Below are 23,189 nucleotides of genomic sequence, written 5' to 3' on the forward strand. Positions count from 1 at the left end.
CTATAATTAGGGCTTCAGCTAGTGTCACTATCCAAGAGTATAAGGAGCATGTGATCCTTTGTCACAGGATCTCATATAACATAATATCAGAGAAAAGTACTAACTGTGCACAAGAAGTTGTGGGAATAACCACATTGAAAAGTCGGCAAAACATATGAATAGACAGTTTTCAAAAGAAGATATACAAATGGTCAACAAAGATATGAAAAATGCTGAAATCACTAATTATCAGAGAAATGCAAATTAAAACCGCTATGAGATATCACCATACCAGTCAGAAGGGCATTATCAAAAAGTCAAAAAATTACAGATTTTGGCAAGGATATGAAGAAAAGAGAATGCTTATATACTGTAGGTGGGAATGTAAATTTGTAAAACCTCTATGGAAAAGAGTATGGAGAGTTCTCAAAGACCTAAAAATAGAATTAAAATTTGATTCAGTAACCTCATTATTGGATATCTTCCCAAAGGAAAATAAATCATTACATTAAAAAAGATACCTGCACTCATATGTTTATCATAGCACTATTCACAGTAGCAAAGATTTGCAATCAATCTAAGTGTCCATCAATGGATGATTGGATGATGAAAATGTTACACACACACACACACTGAAATACTATACAGTTATAAAAAAGAATGAATTAATGTATTTTGCAGCAACATGGATGGAACTGAAGGCCATTATCTTAAGCGAAACAACCCAGAAATATAAAGTCAAATGCCACATATTCTCACTTATAAGTGAGAGCTAAATAGAGTGTCCACATGAACATGAAGTGTGGAATGATAGTCACTGAAGACTAGGAAGAGTGGGAGGTGGGTGAGAGATGAGAAATTACTTAATGGGTACAAATCCACTATTGTGGGATGATGGTTACACTAAACCCCAGACTTCACCACTCCACAATTTGTCTGTGTAACAAAGTTGTACTTGTAATCCTTAAATCTGTGCCCAAAAAAAAAAAAAAAAGTTGTGGCAAAGAGCCTATGACCATGGATCCGCTGGTCATATTCTATAAATCACAACCCCGGTTTGGATTGTGTTCCACTGGAACAGTTTCTGAAGGTACAGTTGAAGCACCACCTCAGAGATGTTACTCGCAGAGCATCGGACATCCTGCAGAAAGTGATTTGTGCCTGGAATCAAAATACTTTATGTTGTGCAGATTCCCCAGTAGGAGAATGCGTGGGTCCAGGAACACAGGCCGAACACAAGAGTGACGCCACCACCTCTCCCAAAGACTCACTTGGGGGATTTGTGCTTATTGTGCTCACAGTGCTGGACTTCAGGGTTAGATTAAAAAAAATTAGATGTTTTGGTTCCTAAATGTTAAAATCTTACATCAGGGATTACAAGTGTTTCATTGAACTGTCAGTTTACAGCTATTGCCTGGACACTTCAGGATGCTTGTGTCCGTGAACCAGCAGGTAAGAAGCAGAGTGTTCCTTTCAGAAGGAAGCAGGGATGCTATTACACAATGAAGGTAAGGAGGAATATATTTAGCATCCACATAATCCTCTTGGTCACCTCTTGGTACTCATCTGTTCAATTCTGATAATAGATGGATAATTGCAGCATTAGAGTCTGAGAAGGGCATGGTGACCAGGGGCTCAGAACCTGTTGAAAGAAAAAGCTATCATAGAATACTATCCATTCTCATCTTGTTTCTTCCTCATAGCGAGGCCATTTTAAAAATAAACTGTAATACTACAAAGTAGAACATGTTGACTTCTTTTTTGACTTATAATGTTAAGAATTACTAAGTATGATTATTTCATTCCAGCACAAATAGATTGGGTACAATCGTCCATGATAAAAATTAAAAACAAGATCAAGATGCTATTTGTGAATCATTTTATAAGTTAATTATTTACTATGCTAGAACTTGGGAGGAAAATATTTTTTAAAAGTAACATTTTTATCATGACTGCTGATTGATTGTCTTAATATTTAAGACTAAACAATGCAGTTGTCATGACATTTGTTAAGATAATAAAGGGTATGTGTAATTTTCTCTGAAAAACATTAGTTCCTTGTTAACATTATCTATCACAGAGTGGCCAGCAAGTTTTTATCTGTTAAAGTTAGAAATAATTAAAAAATACCAGCAAGTCTAATAAATAAATGTTATTTTTAAAACCATATTTTCTGTATTTTTAAAAACAAGAGTCATAAAGCCATTTGGAATGTTTTTTTTTTTTCACTGTATTTTTCTTTTCCTTCACCTTATTGTAAAGTCGTAGAGTGTTAAGATTTGGAAGTGTTTTCCAAATTATTTGGTTCAACTCCCTCATTTTATTGAGACAAAAACTAGAGAGGTTACTTGAGTTATTTTAGGTCATTCTGCTAATTACTGCAAGAACTCCCAACTAATATGTGTCAAAACATTTTTTTTAAATGTTCTCTGTCATGGTGTTCTTGGAATAATGATAGTGTTTATTTTTTCCACATTTCTTAATGACAAATTCTTGCTTTTTTATTTCTGTGCTTGTGCTTTCTCTAAATAGCTAAGTAAACATCAAACTGTAGTTTTTACTTCTATTTCCTTCTCTAAAATACAGATATAATATATAAAGAGGCTTGCTTTGTACATCTCAACCTAACATTAAAATATAAAAAGACTCACAAAAAGGATATTCATCCAATACACAATGTGGTTTTTCTAATTCACAAGATGCCTGGAATTTCTTGTTCATATCTCTGATATCAGGATGCTGCTCCTAAGAGGGCGGCATCAGCAGCTCAAAGAAGAAACACATGAATTTGAATTGGTTTCTATAGCAATTCTTGTTTTGCTTAGATTTTTATGTCTCTTCTGTCTTGAATAATTTTTGTAGGCACAAGTGTTTTAATTGTAATTTTTTATTTTTAATCTTTGTGTAGACATATTAGTTATATATATTAATAGAGTACATGAGATATTTACCCCCTCATGCAATGCATAATAATCACATCATGGAAGATGAGCTATCTATTCTCTCAAGCATTTGTCCTTTGTGTTATGGACAATCCGGTCATAGTCTTTTAGCTATTTTAAAATATCCAATTGTTATTATTGACTATAGTCAATATATATACTTGGTGTGGTATCAAATAGTAGGTATTATTTATTCATTTGAACTATTTTTTTCCTACCCATTAACCATCCCCAATTCCCTGCCCGAATATCCTTCCCAGCCTCTGGCAACCATCTCCTACTCACTATGTCCATGAGTTCAATTGTTTTGATTTTTAGATCCCACAAATAAGTGGGAACATGTGACATTTGTCTCTTTGTGTCTGGCTTATTACACTTAACATCATGATCTCCAGTTCGACCCATGTTGTTGCAAATGACAGAATCTCATTCTTTTTATGACCTAATAGTACTGTACTGTGTATATGTACCACATTTTATTTATTTATTCACCTGTTGATGCACACTTAGGTTGCTTCCAGATCTCAGCTATTGTGAACAGTGCGGCAACAAACATGGAAGTGTAGATATCTCTTCTATATATTGATTTCCCTTCTTTTGGGCATATACATAGCAGTGGGATTGCAGGATCATATGGCAGATATATTTTTAGTTTTTGAAGAACCTTCAAACTGTTCTCCATAGTGGTTGTACTAATTTACATTCCCATTAACAGTGTACAAGTGTTCCCTTTTATCCACATCCTCTCCAGTATTTGTTATTGCCTGTCTTTTGAACATAAGGTATTATAAGTGGGGTGAGATGATATCTCATTGTAGTTTTGATCTGGATTTCTCTGATGATCAACGATATTGAGGGGTAAATTCTGCAAACTATGTATTGGCTCTATGCTCATTATCTGCGTGACAGGATCATTTGTAACCAAATCTCAGCATCATATGATAAACCTATATAACAAACCTGCACATGAACCCCCTGAATCTAGAATAAAAGTTGAAATTATAAATACATGAATACATAAACAATGAGCCAAAATTATTTTTGAAGAAACTTCAAATTGTTCTCCATGGTGGTTGTACATTAGTACAACCATACGTTGCCATACATAAATACATACATAAATACATAAATTATGAGCCAGGAGTTATTGGGTATAAAAATAGAACCACTTTTTGTTCTTGGCCTAACCAGATGAACACACATTTTCAAATTTAAAAAAAAGGTCCCAGGCCAAATACCAAAATCAGAGGGGATCTCTAGGATCTTATATTGAGATCTCTAAATCATCTATCTAAAAATTTTTCAGATAACCTAAAGACCTTTTAATAATTTTAATGGATCATGAAGTACGGCTTGCAGATCCTCTTTGTTAAATAATAGGACTTATAGGAATCTTAAGTTCATGTCTCACAGGGAACTTAAGTTGGAGATGAATTTAACTAGAAGAAATTTATTATTGTTTTTGTTTGGTAATGGAGTTGATTATAACTTGGTACATAAGAAATCATAATATTGAAAAAAGAATCATATTATCTTGACTTGATAATGACAAAGATACTACCAAATTAAGAAAACTTTGCATCCCCAAACTAGCCAAAGAGCTAGCTGAGAGTATTATTTGGTTATAATTTTGACAAAGAAAGAATGATTTAGAAGTTAGAAACAAGATCCCAGAGGACTGAGCCAAGAATTGGAGAGATCTGCAATTGGAGGATCTGCAATAAGAGATCTCCAGTAAAGAAACTGGAAATGTCTTCCTGACTGGATTTCAAAATATCTATGGATCAGTAGCTGCTATCTGCCTCCTATTTTTTCCCTTTTTGACAACAGTGTCTATAGTGATTTTTCCAAGTAAGTCATATCATTTCATTGCCGTTTGGGTGGGTGGGTGTGTCAGGGGATAGATTCTTTGTGCTCACAGGTGTTCAGATCAGGGAACAGTGCTCAAAGTGCTGTACCTGAGAAATCACACTTCAGAAATATCTTCCAACATAGAAGAAATTTAGGTAATGGGATATTGAGCTTCAAGTTAATCCCATGATGAGCTGAGTACTGGGGACATTGGGGGAGAAAATAAGTGTATTTTCATATTGGAGAGATGTAAGTTGTGTTGTGTGCCTGTGGGGAAGGTTACAGCACAGTGTAGTTTCAAAAGATGGCCATGCCAATCTCTATTCCACCCAATATGTTATTCTTACAATAGGACTACTTGTCACTCCTCCTATGCAGGGCTGGGTCTATATCCCTTGCAGGATTTTTGTGACTTCCTTAGCCAATAGCATAGTGGAAAAGTGACACTATGTGATTTCTGAGGATAAATCATAAAAATGTCACACACTTAGGGTTTGCTTTTTGAGAAGACTTGCTTTTAGTTGTATACTGTGAAGAAGTCCAAATGAGTTACTCAGAGAGACCACAAAAAAGGTTATATGTAGATGTTCTATATGAAAGCCACCTGAGGTCTAAGATGTAGCTGCCATTTATAGCCTGACATATGAGAGAAGACTCTACCATATTTATCCAGTCATCACCCATCAAGTTAGTTCAGCCTTTGAGTCTTCTCAGCTAAAGCCTCAAAGACAATTTTTTCTTGCTTTGTGCTATTTTTATTCCTGACCCATAGAACCCATTAATATAATCAAATTATTCTTTTATGTCACTATAATTTGAAGTGGTTTCTTACATAGCATTAGATAGTTGATAAACTCTGAAGTAATTTTGAAAAATTAAACATCCAATCACATTTTACATTAATGTCTGTTTTTCATTATAAGTAGAAATAATTTAAAAGGGTATAATTTCTGGCTTCTCATTAATATAGAGATTTTCCTAAAAGTTGGAGATGAGACAATCAAATACTTTGGCAATTTGAAAAGTAAAGTGACTATATAAAAAATACATGAGCATAATTTTTTTATAAATTGGAAATTTTGCATTGTCTGTTTTTCTTCATGAACTTAGATTCCTGTTCTATTTCTCTTACAAAATATTGAACTTCTGTTAACACACTGTATTTTCAACAATTTCTTTCACAGCATTTTGGAGTATTAAAACTTTGGGGTAGATATTTTGTTAAATAGGACTAAATTGCACCTACTCTCCACCTACTCAAATTACTAGAGAGGTTTGGATTATTTGATTACTTGTAAAACTTGGCCCTGCTGTAATTAGGTTCAAGAACAAAGTGTTTTATCATGTGAATCATAGATTCAGTTAAAATACTGCAATAAATCTTAGATAAGCACCATGAGGAATTTATACATTCATTAATTCATTTTTTAATATGGTACAATTTTTCAGAGCAAAGGATAGGGATAAAAATAAGTTTCCCATAATCAAATTCCAGTTCAGCACTGTACAGGACAAGCTGACATAACAGACAATAGTTTTACACCTCAAATGTAATCATAATTTCAAAAGACCCTTGGACACAACTACATTCTATAGGCATACTAATGTGTAAATAAAAACCAAATCATTATCATCAAATATAGTTAAGTTACTGTTTTTACTTTTTCAGGACACACTATGGTGCATAACACTCTGGGATGTAGCGTTTGCTCAGTGGAAATGGCACACACTTGTAGTTAGAAAGTTTGGGAATAAAATTATTTGAGGAAGGCAACTGTATCAGTAAGGACTCCTTTGGTTGGAAGGTATAAACACATATACATACATATGTACATACATATACTTGAACTTCTGTAACACATTGTATTTTCAACAATTTCCTTCACAGCATTTTGGAGTATTAAAACTTTGGGGTAGATATTTTGTTAAATATGTATGTACATATGTATGTATGTGTGTTTGCATATAAAATATATTTAACATACATTTTAAAAAGACTAATAAAAAATTCAAACCAGTGACCCCAAATAGAACAGTGTCATTTGACGCACTGTGTGAGTCTGGTTTATTAATAACATTGAGCTAACTTGGTTCAGTTTATCGAGAGAAAGGTATCCTTCTCCTCATTGTTGGTTCTCAATCCCAGGTGGCAAATAGACCAGTGTGAGGCTGTTCGGGGCTGGTACAGGACAGGGATATGCCAACGACAACCAATGGGGGAGCAGACAAGTAATCTAAAACACTCACAATGCTGAGGATGAGAACTCACAATGAAAAATAATTGACTTGCTCCAGTACACTGCTGTTGAGAAGCCATATTAGCTGTCACCATCAGAGACTCTGCTTAGAGCCAACTGCTATTAATACTTCCTTTTATATGGACTTCTATTCTTGTATGAGTGAATTGGAAACACATAATTATATATATGTGAAATATACAGTTACTCCATATTTATTTATAAAAATGGGATTTTACTATATATACTATTTTATAGTTTACATTTTTCCTCTTAGCAAGTTCTCGTGAATATTTTCCATGTTACCTGCTATTCTTCAACATGATTTTCACATTGTGTTTCTTCAAAAGAACACAATATCTTCTCCTTTGTCATTTGCTTGCTGTGGGACAGGCAGTTGGATTTTGCTGTTATATATAGTGCAACAAAGTAGAAAATCCTTGTACTCACATGTAGCTGAAATCTCAACTTGAACCACAGACTTTGCCCATCACTGTGGTTTATGCAAATATGGGTATATACAGAGCACTGGAGGAAACAAGCCAACAAGAAATACATTTGCACTGGGATGAAAAATCTTTTGAGAAATAGATCATCTGGGGATTCATACATATTTGATAATAGATGGCATAGAATGCCAAGTAGTAAACTAGCACAGTTTTTCATTCTTTTGAAAAATAACCCTAATATTTAGCTGAGTACATTGCTACTTTAAAAAATGCTACAAATCTTATCATCCTTGTTGAACTTAAATCTCCTGGCATTATATTCTGGCCAATGAGAAACTCGATGAAATGTTCTGTGTAAGTCCAGAAAGTCTCCCTAAAATGAAGGAGTGCTCGTATTTCCTGTCTCTATCCTGCTTCCAGGGACGTGGATTTTCTATCTGGTGCTCTGGCATACATTTCAGAATAAGGAAAACAACCACGCCCTCAGGAGGATGGCACAATAGTGTAGAAGAAGACTGGATCTCTGACAACTTTTGTAGCTTTCATAGCAGTCTAGGCTGTCCTCTTATAGACCTTTTTTTAGGTAAAAGAGAAATCAAATTTCAACTTTGTTCAATCAACTGTTATTGGAGTTTCTCTGTGTATTCGTTTTCTAGGGTAGCCATAATAAAACCACAGACTGAGTGGCTGAAACAACAGAAATTAATTTTCTCACAGCTCTGAAATCCGGGAGTCTGAGATCAAGATGTCAGCAGACTTGGTTTCTTTTGAGGCCTCATTCTTTGGCTGAAAGATAGCTGTCTTCTTGCTGTGTCTTCACATGGCCTTTTTCTCTGTGTGAGTGCATCCCTGATGTATCTATCTCTGTATGTCCTAATATCTTCTTATAAGGACACCAGTCAGATTGGAATAGGGCCCTTCTAACAATGGCTTCATTTTAGTTAAAGGCCTTATTTCTAAATAAAGTCACATTCTGAAGTACTGGGGATTAGGACTTCAACATATAAATGGGTGGGGGGGGGGACATGGAATTCAGTCTATCACACTGTAGTATATCTGATCAAAAATAATCTTAAGTGCTAGCTGCACAGTGTCTGTATGCCTGAGAGACTGGTAAGATGACCTAAACAAAATCTATTTGCCTTCTAGAAAGGAACATCCTAAGGTTTGGCTAGATGGGCCCAGGAACAAAATGCTGGGTGTCTGTGTAAAGTAGTAACAGTTAAGCTGACTCTGTCCTCAGTTCAGCTCTAAGGAACAAAAGTACATGCTTAAGGAGAGAAAAAGCAATAAGAAAAAATTTTTAATCTTTCATCATTCCTATAAAACGGATGCATAAGAAATCTAGCTTTGCAATTATTTTGCAATTGTTTTCGTTTGATGGATTTCAAAACTAAATTTTTTAATAAAAAGATATTTTTAATTTTTAATTTCAACAGATGTTTTCAAATTACTATGCAAAATGGTTCTAATTTACTAACATGTAACAGTAATAGTTTGTTTCTAATAGGTCTCTTTGAAAGATACTTTGTCCCTAAAAATGCTGAGGGGAATGACTTTAGCAGAAGTTTAGATGTCTTCTATCTTTGCAATTAATTGAGCTCCAAAGTGAGCTCATTCTTTAGATGGAAGAGTCCTTGACATAAAGCTGTTTTTTTTTTTTTTACCAAGGCTGTCACAATTAAAGACAGTATAGCTTATTTGACATTTATTGAGTTTCAGCTGTGGAAGACCAAGCTAGACTTCCTCTATAGGCTGGTTTATAATCTAATGCCAGAATCTAAAGAAGCAATGAATAAGAAAGCAGAGAAATCACAAGAGCTATGGAGTTGATAGATTGATTTGTATTTGATGTTCTCAATGAACTCTGCCTCAGATGCAAAGTACCACACTGCAGAAACAAATTGGCTATTAGGAAAAAGCTTCATGTTCTAACTGGAAAGGGAATATGCTTTTTAATTTTTCAAATAGTACAGAATGAAGAGGGGGAGCAAAGAAATAAAAAGATGCTTTAGACATAATTAAGAAAACAGTGTAGAAAAGATAACTGAGAAATGAAACACAAATAAAAGCTAGATAGTAACTGGGATTTAAAATTTAAAAAGACAAGTGGATTAGACTGGAGAATAAAACTTTGAAGCAGTAAAGGTATTCTGAAGATGGTAAAGAAAAAAAAATGGCATGATGTGATTCAAGAAGCTCAAACATTGAAGAACTACTTGTGAAAGTTCTCCTACATGGCCCAATAAAGCCTGGGGGTAGGAAAAGAAGAAGTCCTAGTCTCTTACCTCAGAATATTAAAGCTTATGATTACTGAGGACTCACTGTGGTGCAGATAGCTGAAAATCTGACTCACAGTGTCTTTTATACAATAAGGTCGTTTGTTACCTGATGTAGTTGGAATGTGCAGTCTTAAGACGGGTTTCATGGTGGTTTGATCTAGAGACAGCAGTTTCACTAAGAATCTGTTTTTTGTTTTTCTTTTTGTCTCTTAACTTTTCCTGTCCATTGTCAACTTCATAAAGAGACCTCCTTTCCTCAACACATCATCGATGCCAGTGCCAATAGTATCCAGGGCTCCCTGTTTCCTCATCCATGTTTACAAATTTGTGGATGCTTTCCCAAAACATGGAACAAAAGATCTAGTTTTCACTAGTATTGGACTAGCATAGATAACATGTCTATCTTTGAGCTAATTACTGAGACAAAGGGTATTGCCTCAGTAATTATGATTTTTTACTAACTAACTGCTAACTCGTTAAGGTGTATTAAGATTCACTTTGAATTTCTGAGTGCAAACAAACAGTAAGGATAACACACAGGAAAATCTGGGCATTATTAGGAAAGGAGAAGGAAAGACTGATGCTGGGGCTATGTAGGCAAGGCAAAATATGTTCACTATACCATCCTAATAAGTAGTAACAATCATGTACAGAACTAATTCCAACTCAAAGCACAGCTATTTAATAGTAAGTACACTACAATCAGAAGGGTGTAGTGTATATGGGAAACTTTTAATGTAAACTCTCTCTCTTCCACCTCCATGGGACTATTCAGTTTGCCTTTATTCAAAGAGATTTTATGCCCTTCATATTTCCATTCAGTTTTTTAAATTGCACTGTGGTTGGAACTATATATCAATACCTACGTAAAAGGAATCAATATATTTTCCTGCTAAGGGTGTGCTATACCATCTATGTCTTTTTCTCCCATGATTGTCAATATTTATGTAAATATTATAATATGAGGTTTTGCCTCAGAAGACAGAGACCCTTGTAACACAATTTTAAAAATGATGCTGCTACATTTGTTTCATTTCTCATGCCAGATTTTCTAACCCTTTGCTGACTCCCTCCCACCTCAAATATCACAGCACCAAACTTTATATTAGGAGCTATTTTGAGCTAATTAGCTATAGCTGCCAATGAGTAGGATATTGGCAAGTTGTTGATTTGGAAAATTAAGTAAAAGAAAACACGACAAAGAAGATTCCAGAAGTGTTTTGAAGTGTTACAAAATTACAATGGTGATGCTTTCTGAATATTTACATATAGGAATCAAAAGGTGCTCAACTTTTGTATTTTGAGCTTAAATATTAATGAACATGCTCACTGCCTAATAAATGAAAGTATATATCCCCTAAATATCTTTTCTTCCAATTTCATTAGACTTCTTTGCAGCAGAGGTCACTCATTCCTCTTTGAAGAATAAAGTGTTTGTATCAAACAAAACAAATAAAAAGAAAAGCCTGATTTCCCTACAGGAGCATGGTTATTAGGAAACCTAAGAAAGTTCTGCCTCAGTCAGAGCCTCCTAGAACCACGGCCATGTCCCAGTCAAATTTAGAAGCATTCGTCCTCACAGCTTGCTATGAATAAGGTTCCAGATTATTTGTCACTGCACAGGGGTAACTCTAGGCCAGGATGAACATGACTTTCTTTGCTTCCATTTACCTGGCACTGTGTTCAATAAGAACTGAAATGAAACAAAACAAAACATAATTTTTAAGTAAACAAAAATTATTAGAGAATATTAATTATTTTATCCCAAAGAGATAAATGAATTTCTAATTTGGCTCTGCTGAAGAAACAGGTTTGAATTCAATGCTCCCTTACTAATTCCAAAGGCGCAAACATCTTTACAGGTCCAGATGAAATCAAACTAAATGAAATGATAAAAAAGGAACCAGAGTCTTGTTTCATCTCAGATCTAGTAGCTAAGAGAGGCTGAACACAATTAATAGGCAAAGGGTATTTGAGAAGACAGTACGTTCTAGGTCTTGGGCTTTTTGTTTGTGTGCATTTTAACTTCTCCACTAAAAGAAGGCTTTGTTCTTAGGTTCCAAAACCACATTTCCAATACACATGACACCTCTGCTATGCTTTCGGCTTCACTAGCCCCAAGGGTGGATCAAGAGCGTGGAGAGAGCAAGGGTTCAGTCTTCTTTGTAAACTGTAATCCTTAGAACTATCTTGTGTCAGCTTCCAATGTTGCACATCAAAGAACCTCCTTATCCCCAGAGAGGGTTTTTGTTTTTTATTTTTTGTTTTCAATTCTGCTCTAAACTTCTATTACTGGGAGTAAAGGAATGCTGAGAGACTCCTGAAGTAATGAATATACTTGTATTATTACAAGTGATGTTCTAATATATTTTCTTCTTGTGGCAAATATTCCTCTATTGCTTCTGTGCCTCTGCCCACTCCAATTGTTCTGCAGGTTATCAGAAGTAACACTGATGTGCTGTAGTTGACTGGTACTGCCACACAAGACTGATTATTAAAGTCACGGGAATTTTTGAGCTGGTTATTAAAATGTTGTCAGCTTGAAATAGGTCAGAGCAGAAGTGTTTTTACTCCAGGAACTGCCAGTTGCAGTGGTTTGTCTATTAACAGCCTCATCTGTTGGGAATAAGTCTAAACTTCTCTTACTCTAACACAGGCTTCCTTCCCAGAACAACCCTTCCTGAAATATGAAATGAGAACTAAGGAAAGGTTAATTCATTCTCAAAAGGAAAATATGCAATTTTATATAAATAACCCACTAAATGAATAGTATTCCTTATGTAAGAAAACTATATATGCTTGATCACAAATATCTGGATCCATAAATTGGGAAATATTAACACTAGTAACTATTTTTTATTATTTAGCATGTCTGGAAAATATTTTGACTCATTAAATATTCTCATTTATTTATTTATTTTTTATTTTTTTGAGACGGAGTCTCACTCTGTCGCCCAGGCTGGAGTGCAGTGGCCGGATCTCAGCTCACTGCAAGCTCCGCCTCCCGGGTTTACGCCATTCTCCTGCCTCAGCCTCCGGAGTAGCTGGGACTACAGGCGCCCGCCACCTCGCCCGGCTAGTTTTTTGTATTTTTTAGTAGAGACGGGGTTTCACCGGATTAGCCAGGATGGTCTCGATCGCCTGACCTTGTGATCCGCCCGTCTCGGCCTCCCAAAGTGCTGGGATTACAGGCTTGAGCCACCGCACCCGGCCAATATTCTCATTTATTTTTAAAAAATAACCAAAATGCCTAGATCTATATTATAAATTTTGAAGAAATAAAACATAAAAGATATACTTGATAAAACTGTACAGGATATAATTTGATTTTATCATGATTCAGATGGTTCCTCACTAATTAAGAATCATCATTATGAGCAGTGTGTTTCATCATATTTTAGTTGTTTAGAGATTGCTGGTGAATGGCATGTCAGGGACAAAATGCACATATATATCAGAAAAGTGATAGTGAAGAAATTCAGATTTCAGGAGAAGTTTTTTTAAATGAAAATGTCTTCCTTCTCTGGCATACATTTTCCTGCCTACAGAGTTTATAACCTTGTAGGCAGCTTTGACTTTTCTCCCTCTTGCTTCCTTATCTTTCATATTTTGATATGGATATTACTATGCATTGTACTGTTGCATTTACCTCTTTTTTCATTTCTCAGCTCTAATCCCTCAACACCTGAACGAATGCATCCTCTTCACTGGACTCCCTTCATTTTTTTTTATGATTACAGTCACTTTCTCCTTTAAATAGAATGTTGATAGTGTCAGTTTTGCATGGTGACTCTCAACTGCCTGTCAAGTTAAATAAAATCCCCTGGCACTGCTTTTAACAGGTATTTCTCTTCAGCTCTGGATGGGTGAGACACTCCCATGGTATCTCGGAGCCACACACCGTGAAGGACAGTAGAATGATTCCATGTGAATGGTAAAGCAGTGGTAAGAACTTGATCCAAAGGAGCCTTCCAGCTGAAGTCAAGCCAGCTGTTACTTCTATGGTCAAAAACCATGATGGCACCTACAAGGCATGTGATTTTGAGTATTAAGTTACTTAATCTCTCTGTGCTTTATCTATAAGGTAAGCTCATTGTAACAGTAACTACCTCATAAAGTTGTTGTAAGATATAAATGAATTTAATACAAGTAAAACATTGAGAACAATGTCTGGCACATACAACATACTCAGTGATAGGCAAGCATACTATTTGTATTATCATTATCTTCATGATCATCATATGTATTTCACATATGTGGGAAACATGACACAAAGTTCTATTCATGCATAACAAGTATGTGTCTCTCTTACCCATCCCATTGTTAAAATCTCTGGCACACAAGGCCCTTTGTTGTTGTGACATAAATCTCTATAATGTTTAGTGTAGTGCCCTGAACCGTTTAAATCAACCCATGCTTTCTTGTGGATGCAGAGCAGAACTATACCTCTTCCATAAACTTAACAAATTATCCTTTGTTATACAAGTTATAAACTGCACATGCAAATGAATATGGACTAACAAAGATTCATTTACCTAACAGTTCCAGTATCCACTGGTACCTGTGGAAGGATAAAATTCATATTTATAAAGTATGTTTTAAGTAGTTGAAAATGCTCTCAGTGACTCGTTGGTAACATTATACACTGTCAAGCACGAGAAACAGGTGAAAATTAGAAATACATTTAATACTGATGAAGAAGATTTGTTCAACTTCATAGCATCCTTTGAAAAGGAGAACTTCAAAAACTGTCTGTTCCTACTAAAGGAGAGAGTTTGTAAGTGGATGAGTGGCTGATGATGGGAAAGCAGCTCCTATGGAGTGGGTTAATAAATGCCCCGTCCCAAAGAAACTACTTGGAAACCTAAGCTTATCTTACAGAGAAGTGAAACCACGGCTCCAACTACCAAATATAAAACCCATCAGGCCCTTCAAAGACTTTCCTTTCATATCAAGCCTAAGTCTCAGTTCTGTATACAATAAAATGCCACCTCATGAAACTTCCCCCTCCTCCTGATCAAGTAGGGTCGCTGCCCGTCTCTGACCTGTGCTTGTTTAGAATTTGGAAACTTGTAGAGCAATTGAAACAAACAGATCCAATAGGATTAGTGTCTTTATAAGGAGAGACATCAGAAACTCACGTCCTCTCTCTGCCACGTGAGGACACAGAGAGAAGGCAGCCAAATACAAGCCAAGAAATGAGCTCCTAGCAGAAAGAGAATCAACTAGCACCTTGATCTTGGGATTCCCAGCCTCCAGAACTGTGAGAAATTCAATGTCTGCAGTTTAAGCCACCCAGTCTATGGCATGTTTTTATGGCAGGCCAAGCTGACTAATACATCCCTCTGCTTCCAGAAGAGTTAAGAGCAGCACACTGCCTGCTGATTGGATGTGTTTCCATTGCACATTGCATCTTCAAGAACCAATGTGGGTTTGAAGGGGAACTTTCTTACATGACAAGGGAAATTAATTTTATTCTTGTTGGACTAAGAGACAAGCTCAGCAAGCATGCGAAGCAAAAGAGACTGAAATTAAATTTAAAAATAAACATCAACTGATATTTTTAATAAAGGAAGAGATTCATCTACCAGGAAGCTTGATTTCTCATTCTTAAATATAACATTGACAAACTTTTTAACCTCTCTTAATACCTTCTCTTGTCTAAGAGACTTAGTTTCTTCACCTGTAAAAAAGAATAATATTTGCCCTCTCACTCTAAAAACACTGGCATGAGAATAAATTAGAAATGGATGGAAAAAAAAGCTCTGCAAACTCTAAAACAAACTTTAAGTAACATAAGAATGAGGTAAGATTTTTTAGGTTTATTGAGAAAGGATTCTAAAAACTCTTAATATAAAACATAGTCACAAATTATAGACTGTATTTTCAGAGTACGATACCCTTCCTTATCACAAAACACTATCAAGTTGGTCAAAATTATCAAGTTGACTAAAATTCTAACCTCTAGACCAAGCGCAGTGGCCCATACCTGTAATCCCAGCACTTTGGGGGCCAAGGTAGGTGAATCACCTGAGGTCAGGAGTTTGCCCCCAGCCTGGCCATCATGGTGAAACCCTGTCTCTACTAAAAATACTATATATATACACATAATATATATATTAGCTGGGTGTGGTGGTGGGCGCCCGTAATTCCAGCTACTTGGGAGGCTGAGGCACGAGAATTGGAGAATCGCTTGAACCCGGAAGGCAGAGGTTGCAGTGAGCCGAGATTGTGCCACTGCACTCCAACCTGGTGACAGATGACAGAGTGAGACTCTATCTCAAAAAAAAAAAAAAAAAAAAAAAAAAAAAAAAAAAAATTGCTGCTTGCCTGGATTTTGATTCCCACACTTGAAATACATTCTGTTCTGCTCTATGTGATGTGTGATTTTCTTGGCTTAGGAACAACCTAAGGATGGCAGAGGTACAAAAGAGCTAAAGGAAACGTCAAAAAGAAACTGACATACTGTAAACTTGTAAACTTCTGTGCACATTTCATTGGCCAGAGCAAGCCATATGATCACACCCAACCTCTCTGTTTTGTTATTGGCTCTTCCATCCAAAGTCCATCTCTTATTCTCTGCTTTATGATGCTGAAGATGGAGCTCTGCAAACATATTGGTCCTTTTCTAGCTATTCTCTGGCAAAAGAAAATGCTAAAGGGAAACTGGAGGAGTGGAGTAGGGAGGAGGGACTTGTTTCTGCTTGTTTTGCTTCCTGTTCTGTCAGTGGCACCACAACAATCCTTTTTATCTGAAAGTTTCCATTTTTTTCCCCTGAAATCTCAAAACCAGCTGTGTTGTACTCCTTCAAAAATACTGACAGCTGGCAATGCCTCCTCCTCAGAGGTACGTTCTTTTAGGAGACACAAGCCCTGCCACTTAACTCCCTCCCTCAGATATCCTAGCTCAACCCCAGGGGTCCTTTCTCTAAACTCCTGAGGAGCCAGCACCAAGCTGGGGAGCATCCCTTCCTCTGAGGTAGGGGGGTTTCATTTCTGTAAGGTTTCTTACCCAAGCTTCCAGCTTCAAATGCTTCAGTGTCTCCCCTTTGGTCTGCTAACCTGAAGACTGATAGCTGCATTCTATAAGGAACATCTGTTTACTTCAGTGTCACCTCTTGGCTTTTCTGTTCTTCTGTACCTGTTTAATGTATTTCTTTTATGAATGTCTCTATACTAAACTAGAAGCCATGTTTTTTTCTTTACCAGGCACTTATTGATGTAATTCTTGGAATCAGGATTTTAAAATATGAGACTCTGAGAAGACTATGTTTGAAACACAGAAGATTCTGTAGGGGTCCTTTTAGTACTTCCATGTCCAGTGGGAAAAATGAATGGCGGATCACAAACATCTAAAGACAGAGACACAGAGCCATTCAGAACTAACACATAAAGGTGTGGGTCACTCCAGAAGGTAAGTAACTCCAACCCTGCTAAGCACCCTGGTAAAGATAAGAGAAACAGGAAATGTGTTATGGAAGAAAAAATGTATAAATATCAACTGTGGCTTTGTAACCACTTATAAAAACTAGAACTGTAGAAATAAGGTAAAATTTCTTACTTGCTTTTAAGTATATGTTTGTGTGGATAGATGCTAGATAGGTAAAGATATCAGCAACAAAGAAATCAAACAATGAACACCAAAGAGTCTTACCAGATGCAACTAAACTTTCAGACTCACAAAGCTATTACTTGGCTAGTTAGAATAATATAGGACAGGAACCGAGCTTGCTAGAGGGCAGAAATTATCAGTGTTTTAATCCTTTCAGGCAACTGTAACAAAATTCCGTAAACTGGATAGCTTATAAACAACAGAGATTTATTTCTCACCATTCTGGGGGCTGGGAAATGCAAGATCAAGGCACCAGAAGATCTTGTGTCTGGTGCAGGCCCACTTACTCATAGAGGTGTCTTTTTGCCATCTTCACATGGTGAAAGCGGTGAAAGCTCCACTGGGGCCTCTTTTAGAAGGGCACTCACATCCTGAGGACATAGCCCTCAAGATCTAATAATTTTCCTATTACCAATCACCTTGAGAGTTAGAACTCCGGCATATGATTTTTTCTTTTTCTTTTTTTGAGATGGAGTCTCGCTCTGTCTCCAGGCCGGAGTGCAGTGGCGCGATCTAAGCTCACTTCAAACTCTGCTTCCTGGGTTCAAGTGATTCCCCTGCCTCAGCCTCCCGAGTAGCTGGGACTAAAGGTGTGCCACCATGCCCGGCTAGTTGTTTTTTGTTTGTTCATTTGTTTTGTATTTTTAGTAGAGACAGGATTTCACCATGTTGGCCAGGATGGTCTCAATCTCCTGACCTCGTGATCCACCTGCCTCAGCCTCCCAAAGGGCTGGGATTACAGGCATGAGCCACCGCGCCCAGATGGCATATGAGTTTTTCAGGGGACACAAAAGATTCAGACTACAAAAGTCCATCATTCTTGTCTAGAACCTATCTTCTTATCCTCCCAGATTTCTGCCCCTCTGGGTGACAGCTGTGGTGCAAAGAGCCAAGATCCCCAATGGGTCGAAAAGGGAACCAATCTAGCTAACGCTTCATATTATACAATATCCACTTTTCCTTTCAGTCTCTCAATACTTTTTTAAATGAATTACTTATAATAAATTTTCTCTGTTGAATAACTAATACGTTAAGTCATTTCCTAACATTGAATTACTACATTAAAATAATGTTACTTCTGTTTTTCTTACTAGACTCCCAACTGCTATATTCAATACATTTCACTCTGCCCACAGAGGTAGGCATGCACAATAATCCTAAGGGCACAATGACACTAGTAATATTTGAATAAATACAGAAATGAACATATGTAAAGGCATTAAAATTATAACAATTTAAAGCTCCACATACATCAAAAATGTAATCTTTCTTGGAAAAATTCATTTCAGCTTTTACTTTGTGATTTTTGTCTTACTCTGTTTAGTTTGATTTTGTGAGTGGAGGATTCATTGCACAGTGATTGAACTAGTCATGATTTATGAAACCATAAAAATTCATCCCGAAATACACACATCTATTTCACAATGCATATATACACCCATAGTGAAATGACAAAGTAGTACAGCTATAAACAGGGCTTGTATCTGCAACCCTTGAAGAGAGTGTTTCGGCATAATGTGACACATGTAAAATGACTTTGTTCTCTCTTGTTTCACTTGAGTTCAAATGTCTATTTGAGTTTGCAGCCATTTTCAAATCTGGCTGGTCTTTTTAAAATCAAGGGTACATTTAAAATTCATTTTGTATGCCCTTCTTAACATCCACTGATTTCTTTGTCCACACTCATACTGTACATCTCCAGACAATACCAGTTGTTTCCTTTACAATTGTCATACAGTTCAATCCCCACGCCCTTCAATTATTTGTCTTTAATTTGCTGGTGTTTGTAACTTTACATATGTATGTGTGTACACATGGAGGTATGCCTCACTCTTAGGCTTATGTCTTGGAGCATTAGGAGAAGGGATCACTGCAGGTGGCAAATAATGATTTTCAGAAATGGGCTTGTTGATACTGAAAGTTTTTTAATTTGCTGACATAATCCTGACACCTTGTGATATAAGGCAAAACGACACCAATGTTCCTATTTTCAATGACAATTTTCTGACTTAAGCCATTTTACTCTCATCCTTTTTCCAAATACACACCTTCATACTCCCACACCTTAAACACACACATCTTGAAATTTATGTCTTCAAACAAAAGACAAGGGGAGAGAAGTCAGCGAGTACAGCAGCCAAGAGACAACCTTTAAAATCGAAAAAAGAAAGGATTAGATAAATTACGGATGTTCATTTCGTCATTTAAAACGGGGGAGGGAGAGAAAAGAATGAGACTCAGAAAAGGCTAAAACTCATTAATTCTCATTTCTTCCTGCTCCACCCTCCATTATCATCAAATCTTGATTTTTATTTTTCCGTACCTTAGAAATCAGAATATTTACCAGCCCTCTCCTTTAAGTTGTTTCTAGAGTACTTACAGGGAAAATTATTTAAAAGTGACCGAGTTCCCTAACTCCAATAGCAGTCAGCTTTCAGTTCACTGCGGAAGTTTGCTTTACCTGAAATTCCTACTCCTATTACCTTTGCATAAATTCATGCTTTTCTCTCAGATAATATTAGTTCCCCAACGGTTCAAAGTGGTCCCTAACAAGGTTATCCTACTTCTAGCCAGGCTCTAGAGCCCAGGTCCGAGCGCCCGGCTTCGCGATGACCCCTGGAGAGGCCGGGACTGGCGCTTTGGTCAGGTGGGGGACGGGGCCAGGTCGCGGCTGGACAGCTCAGCCACCCTCTGCCTGTTTCCACGGCGCAGAATACCCTCTCCCACCTTTTGCCCGCTGAGGTTCCCTGTACGCTTGAGAGACCCCGGGAGGGAGGTGCAAAGCGCTCTACATGATACCAAAGGTGGGCACAAATCTCAGCTGGGCGCAAAATCTGAATGCACCTGCGGTTGCCTCTCCAGCAGCTGACTGGCCTGGAGACCTAATGGAGTAACGGAAAGGCAGGGGAAAGGGAGACATGGGAAGAGAGAAAGTGGGAGAGGAGAAGGTAGACAGGATGTTGCTGCTGCTGCTGCTACCCAGAGCCCGCGCAGTCCAAGCGCCCGCCCAGTCTGAGTGCAGCACCCCAGACTGGCTCCCCGTGCGGCCGCTCCGCCCAGCCCTTCCTCCCTGCCCCGCTCAGGTCCCGCAAGACTCCGCGAGCCCGTGGGCACTCGCGGCGGGGCTGGCGCGGGTGCCGGTGGCCCCTCTCTGGGGAAGGGTCACTGGCCTCGCCTCACAAACCCAACCACAGGTGCATCCAGAAACGATAAAGGAAATGTGGGGCGCTTGAGAACATAGAACAACTCTTGCTGATACGAAAGGTGTAGTATAAAAGAGTTTGCAGAGCTGAATTTTGTTCCCAGCTCTTCTTCTAATTAGATTAATTGAGCAGTTCTACAAAGTTACTGGCACTACTTTATGTCAGGCACTGTTCCAGGCCCTGGGGATACATGTGTGAACAAAATAGATTAGTCCTGTGGAGCTTACATTCTTGGAACCCAGATTAGTGATTCAAGGAAAAGTCTCCCTCCTCCTCCCTCTCTCTTTGTTAGCTGGGAAAGTGATGTCTGTCCTATGCAAACTTCACATATTAAATATAAGAAGATAATATAATAAAAGAGAATGTGGAAGGCTCTTGGAACACTAGAAAAAACTCTACAAATCTAACATATTCGACTGCACTGAATGAAATCTTACCATTAAAAAAAGTCACTTCCTAGGCACTTTTAGAGTTCAAAGTTCAACTGAAAAAATAAAAAATGTTAAACAACGATAGCATCTGGCACTTTGTCTCTAATCAACTGGAAAACCTAACTAGCAAAAAAAAAAAAAAAAAAAAAAAAAAAAAAAAGAGATTCCTAGAATTTAATTTAAATTGTGTTATTTAAATTTCTCTTCTGTCTATACACATCTGAAATTGCCTTCACTTTAGCACCCCTGAGTAGAGATATCACACTTTCTCTTTTTGTGGAAAATGACTGCAAATAAATAGGCATTTGGAAGGTAAACAGTTTTCATAACCAGCACCATGAATTACAGAGAGTCTCAAAGTTGGGTTACTTTAAGCAATATAGGGAAAAATTCAATTTTAGAATCTGATTATATTAGATATAAGCCCTGTCATCTACTTCATCTCACAAGGGATGGTGTTTATAAAACTTCACAAATCAGTTATGACTGTTAAAATTGCCCTCAAACTAAATCCTAATCAGCTATCAGACTGACTGCTACAGCTCTCCAGAACCTGAAATTATGGTTGTTAAAGGCCCAGAGTAACAGAGATTAAGATGCTAGTGACTATCAGGACAGCAGCATCTGCTGGCCACATGTTGTTCTGCATGTTATGGGAGTCAGACAGTATTTTAGGTCAGGCCTAACTCAGAGACTGAGGCTTCTGTTGAAGTTCAACAGCTTCAACATTACAATAAGGTTATGCACTACCTTCCACTTCCTTGTATTTCTCTCCCTATATCCTTGTGAAAAGAGATGAATTTTGAAAGTAGGAGATTAAGATGAGATGTCCTGGAGACTGCTACCAAATCTCCATGAATTCAATAATAATAATAGTAGACTATCTTATATAGTTTATACATTTACTCATTTAGTACTTTGAATATCCTCATAAGGTAGATGGGTCAAAGAGTGGAGTTGGAGACCCAATCAGACTAAATTCAGATAATATGACTTTAGGTACTAAGCTACACTGACTCCCTGAAAAAAAAAAAAAGTAAAATGATGAAAAACAAACATACACAGGCTTACTGTTTGCCCAGAGCAGCCTTAGCAGGTCTGGTGGGGACTAGGAGCCCCTGAATGTCCTTTTAAGGATAGAGGTGTGTGACAAATAGGGCCCTAATTTCTGATCAATTTTTCTCCCTTTAGAGTAGAGCAACAAATAGGTGAGCCTGAGAGTAGGATATACCCCCAGTGTATACAAAGTTAAACTTCAATCAAGTATTTCTCTGAATGAAACACAATACAAATAGTTAAAAGATAAAGTAAAAAGACACATTCTTTCTGACAGACTAGAAATCTTTTCTCCATGGCAAGTTGAATATTCCAATTTGTTTTAGTACCATACTAGTTCTTTTTAAAAGGGATTCAGCTGAAATAAACATCAGTACTTATTTGTAGGAGCAACAGACTGTACCAAAGTTATAGCAACCATTAAGATAGAATATGTATACAAAAGGGAAACTACTTGCTTAATTTACCTCCTATATATATATGAAATCCAAGGTCTTGTGTACCCTCTGATGAATGACTGCATGCTATTAATGAAATTTTTGTCAGATCAATCGGCTTCTTTTATACCCTATTGTGGCAACCAAGAGTTCTGTTAAATTGGTTTTAGTTTCTGTGATTAAGAGGTATTAGTGAAATCCATTTATATTTATCCAGGAAATCAGAAGTAGAATATATTCATTCTAAATTTTCAGTGTATATGCCACAGCATAGTTTATTCAAACATATAGAGAACTATTTCAACAAGTATACCTGCTTGTTTGGAGATGAAATCTGTGACTTAAGACACTGCTTCTGTTTGGAAGAAGCATTATCAGAGAAAATAAGGCTGCTGCTTAAAAGTTGACAAATGTGTTAAACATAAACATTGTCCCCTGATGCAAACACTATTGGCATAAATAACCAAGAGATTTGGTGTGTATCTGTATGTTGTTTGAGTGTTATTGTTTGGGATGTTAGTACAGGATCATCTTATGTAGAAAAATCCCATGGACTTGATAAAGTATATGTCTCTACATTGCAATTAATTGCGTATGTTTTCAGTAAAAAGATTTGCAGGCTCAATGAAGGTGAGCTTAAAATTCTAGAATCTATGCCACTGTTATCTATAAAGCTCACCTGATACTTGTCTTATCTAAGAAAAAATAGT

The sequence above is a fragment of the Macaca mulatta genome, chromosome 12 (genome assembly GCF_049350105.2).
Source record: "Macaca mulatta isolate MMU2019108-1 chromosome 12, T2T-MMU8v2.0, whole genome shotgun sequence".
In the NCBI taxonomy this organism is placed as follows: Eukaryota; Metazoa; Chordata; class Mammalia; order Primates; family Cercopithecidae; genus Macaca; species Macaca mulatta.